This window comes from Cynocephalus volans, chromosome X (genome assembly GCF_027409185.1).
Source record: "Cynocephalus volans isolate mCynVol1 chromosome X, mCynVol1.pri, whole genome shotgun sequence".
Classification (NCBI taxonomy): Eukaryota; Metazoa; Chordata; class Mammalia; order Dermoptera; family Cynocephalidae; genus Cynocephalus; species Cynocephalus volans.
This window is the reverse complement of record NC_084478.1, coordinates 166,835,376-166,841,375: the sequence shown is the minus strand read 5'-3', so window position 1 is coordinate 166,841,375 and position 6,000 is coordinate 166,835,376. Positions and strand designations below refer to the sequence as shown.

The 6,000-nt window shown below is 34.9% G+C and overlaps 1 pseudogene; it reads right to left on the bottom strand.

Moving 5' to 3' along the window:
- Positions 1-248: 248 nt before the first annotated feature.
- LOC134368525 (serine/threonine-protein phosphatase PP1-beta catalytic subunit-like) overlaps positions 249-6,000 on the bottom strand; it is a 38,794-nt pseudogene continuing 33,042 nt past the window's right edge.

Genomic DNA, 6,000 nt, shown 5'->3' with positions numbered 1-6,000 from the left:
TGTAATAAGGCATAAGTTTTCTTAGTAAGATCACACAAGTACATAAGCAAGGGAAAATAATAGTTGGTGAATGTCTTTTAAGCTCTTCCCATATTTCACTTTTTAAAATGCTTAGGGAAAAAAATATTTGCCATTATTCTAGAAAAAACAAACAAAACAAAACAAGCCAAAATAATTAAACAACCAAGCAACACTAAAACCACATTACACAGTTGGATCATCATGCTTTCATCTGATTTAACTATGAAGTATGTCCTTAACAAATCTGATGGTTTCTTTACAGAATTCCTTTCTTCACCTTTTCTTCGGTGGATTAGCTGGTTGAGGTGGAGTGACAGGGCGTCCAGAATTCAGTCCACCATACTGGTACTTAGCTTTCTTTTCACATGGTTTCAATATCTGAAAGTAAATAATTTATTAACAATGTTATTCTTTCAAGTGCAGTAAGTTCAAGAAAACTGTTAGAATGGTGGGTTTTTTTCGATAATGGGCATATTGTAAAATATTGCCATTTCACAGAAATTGTAAAAGTGCAATAAAAATACAGAACAAAACAGCAAATTCCACAAACATTTCTCACATTTAAAGTGTGCAAATGTCTGAACACTGTTATTATGTGTCATTCCACTCATATTTTAGCAACAAAGGCCTGGGCACACTATTCCTATCAACTACCCAATCCCTAGATTTAAGTAATTTTTTTTTTTCAAATTAGTGATCTCTGTGGTGAGAAAAAGAACACCAGTTTAATAGTGAAAAGACCTAGGTTCTCATCATAATTCTGACATATTTATTTAGCAGGGTAATTAATCTTCAACAAGTCACAAACTCTTCAGACCTTATTTTTTAATGTATAGATTTATTTTTAAAAAATGCTTTATTTGTATATTTCACTACCATAAAGTTCACACATTTAAAGTGTGTATGTCAATGGGTTTTAGTTAGTTTACAAAGCTGTTCAACCACTACCATAATCTAATTTTAGAACATTTTTGTCACCCTATAAAGAAATCTTGCTCACATTAGTAGTCATCCCCCATTCCTGCTCTCCACCTCCCCACAACCCCTCCAAACCTAAGCAACCAATAATCTATTTTCTGTCTCTATAGATTTGCCTATTCTGGACATTTCATATTATTGACATCATATAATATGTGGTCTTTTGTGACTGGCTTCTTCCACATATGTTTTCATAGATTCCCCACATTATAACATGTACTTGATTCCTTTTTATTGCTGAATAATATTCCATTATATGGATATGCCAAATTATACTTACCCAATCATTAGCTGATGGACATTTGAACTATTTCCCTTTTTTTTTCTATTGCAAATAATGCTGCAATGAACATTCATGTACAGGTTTTTATGTGGACATCTGTTTTCATTTCTCTTGGGTATATAACTAGGAGTGAAATTGCTGAGTCTTATGATAACTCTCTGTTTAACCTTTCGATAAACTGCCAGACTGTTTTCCAAAGCACCTACCCATTTTATATTCCTACCAAACAATGCACAAAGATTCTGCTTTCTCCATATCCTTGCCAATACTTGTTACTGACTTCTTTATTATACTCATTCTGGTGGGTGTACCTAGAACTTTAACCTACATGAGAGATGAAAAATGTCATGATTTTACAGTAAAAATGTGTAGAAAAGATTTATGAAGTAATTCCTAAAACTATTCAGAACATCACAGTGCCTCAGTGAAAGAATATTTTAATCCAACTCCACAATGACAACTGTTGAAGAATTAGGCTTGGTTACTATCCCTAAATTATAAATGAGAAGTCAGTCATTTACCAATTGTACAAGCTGATAAAACAGTACAATGTAACAATGAATCAGAGGGATGGGAACATCCCACTACATTTAAAAAGAGAAAATAAAGTGTGTGCACGTCAAGGACATAAAATAACCTTTGCAAACACAAAGTATTAAGGTCATTTTAGTCAGTGAACAAGAATGACTCGTAAGCACCACACTCAAGCTAGAGCTGGCCTCTCTAAAATGTAAACGTTTCTCTGTTCATAAATGGGTACTTAAAGATTATTTACAAAGTTTTTTCATAAGTAAATATTTTACTTTATTTTCATCTGAGTTTATAATTCTCTCTCTCCCTCCAGTATCTGTCCCACTCATTCACCTTGCAAAAGAAAACGAAACGTTAAATTATGCATTGCCTTTACATTCTTCTAATAGGTAAGCCACAATCCAAAAGAGGAATTTACCAATTAAACATCTGAATCAAGGACGACTGACATACTTAAGTTCTCTAAAACCCTCATATTTGTTATATAACAAAAAGGCTGAAAACTCTGTGACTGAAAATAGAAATCTCCAATGAGTCTGAGTGGGAATCAATTCTGAATTTCAATATTTGCTCAAGGAAAGATCATAAATCTTCAAGAAAAACCCTCTGACAACAGTTTTAATTACATTTCTAGTTGCTATAAATTTATATTCATATCATACCTGAAAAGATCACATCAAAGTTTCATCTATGCTCATCATTCCACCAGCATTATCAAACTCCCCACAGTAAGTTGGGGCTGAAAATAGGGTTACCAATTGTCTTTTAGCAAAAAATTCATATCCATCTTCCACCACCTGTCAAAGGAAATGTCAAAAGAGAAAACATTTATTAATAGGCAATTCTCAAACATCTATACTAATTGAGATTAATCTGGCAAAGACATTTTAAAAACCCGGTTTTGTTTTGGAAGTTGTGGTTTTTATTCTTAAACTGCCTAGAGCATTAAAATTGGTGTGCCTTTCCTATAATGGCAGGCATTTATCTTAAATGGAATCATACATTATTACCAAAAGGCTTAAAAATCATACCATCTCTAAGGGTCCCCACGAGACAAAAACAAAATATGCTAATAGGTATAGCGACTGCAGGGAGCTGAGTGAAGGAAATGGTTAATGGACTTCTGTGGTTAGCACCCAAGGACATGTTCACTTGGTGAACTAGCAAACGAGTTAACAACCAAGAAATGTCAAGTACTGCAAACAATCCTTGAGAACGTTTGAAGTTGTGAGAAAACTTTCTTGGGATGTTGCCAGGAGGCGCATTATAGATAACCAAGTGCTTGAGAAGGGAGGTAACTGCCTTCTGCTCTTGAGAAAAGTATAACAGAGTTTGTGCATTAATGCTTATCTCGCATTCACAAGCTTGCTAAATGTAATAAATGCTGTAACAGCGGCTGGGTCGGGGCTACTCCCCTGAGACACCAGTGCCCCCCCCCCCCCCCCCCCCCCGCTCTTCACCTGCATCTCGTCTGCTGTGCCTTCCTTCACGTCTCTGATCATTTTAATCAACAGCTGGGACCCCCAAGTACTTCTCTGGTGATGACAGTATAATCCAACTATTCTTGCTTTGCTTTTAAATATTCTATTAGTATTATAGCTACATATTGAAAACATTACTAGGTTGAATTTAATTCACACAGATTATGCTCCTTAAATTACTTGCCAATAGATTAACTTTTATATGTGTTATCATTTTCTTTAATGATTTAACATGATTTCTAGACTCTGTTGTCAATTCCTGAGTGACTTAGACAATTAATGTTTCTCTTGGCTCCACAAATTTTAGAGGGAGGCAATAACATGTAAACATTTCATATTTATTTACTTAGGCAACATTACATTCTGAAGCCTCTTTTAGGTATCCTTTAATAAGCAAAATTATCCTACAATACTTGCTAATACAGGAAAGCACCTCTAAAATCACTTGCTTTTAAAAATAACTCCTACCTCCATACTGAGAACACATTCTGTTGAAATTACTTCATAGTACAATTTAGATATTAACATCTTCTGTTAAGACTGAGGCCACCTTATCTATCCCCAGTTCAGCATAGTGCTTGCCACTCAGTACATGTTTCTTAGATCTTGGATGATTTGTTCATCCTTTCACACATTTTTTAAAGGAAATACTTTTAGTTTGTGTTATTTCCTATTGGAGGTCTCTTAATTTTAGAGATAACATTCTTGAAAATAAGCAGTATAGGATTTTGAAGATTTCTGGAAAAGAAAAGACCAGGCAAACTAAAGTAGTTCAATAACCTGACTTAAATTATCATCTTTTTGGGGGGGAAAAAACAAAACAAACAAACAAAAAAAACAGTGAATGGAGATCTATGGCTGAAAAAAAACGACTATGAGTGGGTATTTCATAGTTAGGAAACTTAGCAGCTCTGCCCTGTTATCTAATAGAAGGCTTAATTTCCAAAACCATAAACACAATGTTTGCTGATAAAAAGACGACTTTGCCAAATGCAAAGGATTCGGGAATATGACTGTTTCAATTGAACAACCAGAAAATTCTGCTAGAAAATAGGTATGTGATATAAAAATACAGAGAATGAGAAGCCAGCCATTTTTGTTTTTCACTTAAGGTCACAAAAAGAAGTAAAACTAGCCAAGTGACATGAGGAATAAGACCCAGAGAAAAAGTACTGTGGAACAGCGTGTACTTAGTTTAATAAATTTGGCTTTAACAAAGTAACATGGAATCTTAAATACATTTTTAAAAAATCAAATACTTTTAGTAGCCTCAAAGGTAGCCTAAGATATTTTTAAATGCCTTTCAATCCCATTTGTTTATTTTTCCTTTGGTTGCCCGTGCTTTTGGGGTCGTATTCATGAAGTCTGTGCCCAGTACTATTTCCTGAAGTGTTTCTCCTATGTTTTCTTTAAGAAGTTTTATTGTTTCAGGGTGTATATTTAAATCCTTAATCCATTTTGAGTTGATTTTAGTGTACGGTTAGAGGTATGGATCTAGTTTCATTCTCCTGCATATGGATATCCAGTTATCCCAGCACCATTTGCTGAAGAGGCAGTCCCTTCCCCAGAGAATAGTCTTGGTGCCTTTGTCAAACATCAGAGATACCATCTAACCCCAGTTAGGATGGCTAAAATCCAAAAGACTCTGAACGATAAATGCTGGCGAGGTTGCGGAGGAAAAGGAACTCTCATACATTGTTGGTGGGACTGCAAAATGGTGCAGCCTCTATGGAAAATGGTATGGAGGTTCCTCAAACAATTGCAGATAGATCTACCATACGACCCAGATATCCCACTGTTGGGAATATACCCAGAGGAATGGAAATCATCAAGTCGAAGGTATACCTGTTCCCCAATGTTCATCGCAGCACACTTTACAATAGCCAAGAGTTGGAACCAGCCCAAATGCCCATCATCAGATGAGTGGATACGGAAAATGTGGTACATCTACACAATGGAATACTACTCAGCTATAAAAACGAATGAAATCCTGCCATTTGCAACAACATGGATGGACCTTGAGAGAATTATATTAAGTGAAACAAGTCAGGCACAGAAAGAGAAATACCACATGTTCTCACTTATTGGTGGGAGCTAAAAATTAATATATAAATTCACACACACACACACACACAAAAAAAAAAAAAAAAAAAAAACGAGGGGGGGAAGAAGATATAACAGCCACAATGACTCGAAGTTGATAGGACAAGGAAACAGAAAGGACATTGTTGGGGGGGAGGGGGGGAGGGAGAAGGGAGGGAGGTTTTGGTGATGGGGAGCAATAATCAGCCACAATGTATATCGACAAAATAAAATTTTTAAAAAAATGCCTTTCAATCAATATATTATGTTTTAGAGTACAAGCACTTGACATGTTAAAGAAGTATTAAAATAGGTTATTGCTTATTAATTCATTTCTTCAACACAAACAAAGTGCATGCTACAATTGCTAGTAACTGTACAAGGCAACAGAGATTCAAAAATAAAAAAGCCATAGTCCCCTCCTTAAAGAGTGTACAATCTACATGTGAAAAAATCCTCAAAACTCTAAATTGTAGATCTGCTTTTATAATGAAAAATTGCAAATATAGGCAAAAGTAGATAAAGACTTCGATAAACTCCTTTAACTCAACACTCATCCTGATTCAATAATTATCAGGATTAGGCTACATTTGTTTCATTTATCCATTTCTAGAAAAACATGGA